Here is a 1,100-nt window from a genome sequence, read left to right as displayed (position 1 = left end):
TGTGTGTGTGTGTGTGTGTGCACCTGTGGTTTCCTGACTTTGATGATCCAGGAGGGTGGTACTATGACTCCAGCGTGGGCCCCCAGTGAACATGGCTCCTCAATCTGGTGCAGCATGAAACACGTCACCTTATTGTGGAACTGCAACAGAAAACACTCCTCGTTGTTATTTATCCTTTTATCAAAGATATCGTTTATAATCGAGCCACATCTTTCTGAAACTCCGCCTCTTAAAGGGTCATTTCACCCAAGAATATAATAATTATTATAACCCTGTAATAATAATTACAGAGGATGAATTACTTACTGCCTGTTTACACCAGGAACAACTGATGGCGATTATTTCTTTACTGTGGAAGAACTTCTGTTGAAAACTCTGCAGAAACCGACAGAAATACAACGAAGTAAGTCAATATTAACTGTTGACAACGTACATGTGTGTGTGTGTGTGTGCTTACCTTTCCACACTGTCTACATTTCCCCTCCTGTCTTCTTCTGTGAACCCAGTGATGTCTCAGCATGTTCTGCTGTCAGAGGGAGAAATGCTATTTATAATCCTGTTTCCTCGTCACCCAAAGTGTAAACAGGACACGTAAAAATTCTTCTTCTCTCACATGTAGTAAGTCTTGAGCATATTTAAACACACACACACACACACACACACACACACACTCTTACATCTCGCATGCAGCGGGATCCTCCCTCTCTGTAGGTTGGCTTACATCGGAAGTTAATCTAGAAAGAGATAGAGACACAAAATGCCAAATAAGCTTCATTTTAGATGTGTGATGACTTTGGTCATTCTTTTACCCGTTACCTGTAAAGTCTGTTTCGATTCGAGTGCTAACAACGAATAATTGGTCAACATTCTGGCGTTCAATAATGACAAGATCGCTCTGAAGAACTACAACAGCATACGACAAGTTACCCAACATGCATCTGTCCTATGTAAGCTACCTGCACTCATTTTAAGCTCCTACACGTGGCTCCACAGTAACAATGCTGCAGGAAACTCTCTCACAAACATGTGTTAGAACTGAAACTCCTTTCAATGATAGTGTGTCAAGTCTGCATTAACTGTGTGTGTGTGTGTGTGTGTGT

At 41.5% G+C, this 1,100-nt stretch overlaps 1 long non-coding RNA gene across 1 annotated transcript; it reads right to left on the bottom strand.

Annotated features, from left to right (window-relative positions):
- Positions 1-13: 13 nt before the first annotated feature.
- On the bottom strand, positions 14-1,094 carry LOC116380980 (uncharacterized). The gene is made up of 4 exons (XR_004212638.1): positions 678-1,094; positions 458-526; positions 307-375; positions 14-140 (listed from the first exon to the last, which is right to left on the bottom strand). It is a non-coding gene; the product is annotated as an uncharacterized LOC116380980 (long non-coding RNA).
- Positions 1,095-1,100: the final 6 nt, after the last annotated feature.

The sequence above is a fragment of the Anarrhichthys ocellatus genome, unplaced genomic scaffold, assembly GCF_004355925.1.
Source record: "Anarrhichthys ocellatus isolate YVR2014 unplaced genomic scaffold, GSC_Weel_1.0 scaffold10373, whole genome shotgun sequence".
Lineage (NCBI taxonomy): Eukaryota > Metazoa > Chordata > Actinopteri > Perciformes > Anarhichadidae > Anarrhichthys > Anarrhichthys ocellatus.
The sequence above is the reverse complement of the archived record's forward strand: the minus strand, read 5'-3'. Positions and strand labels throughout refer to the sequence as shown.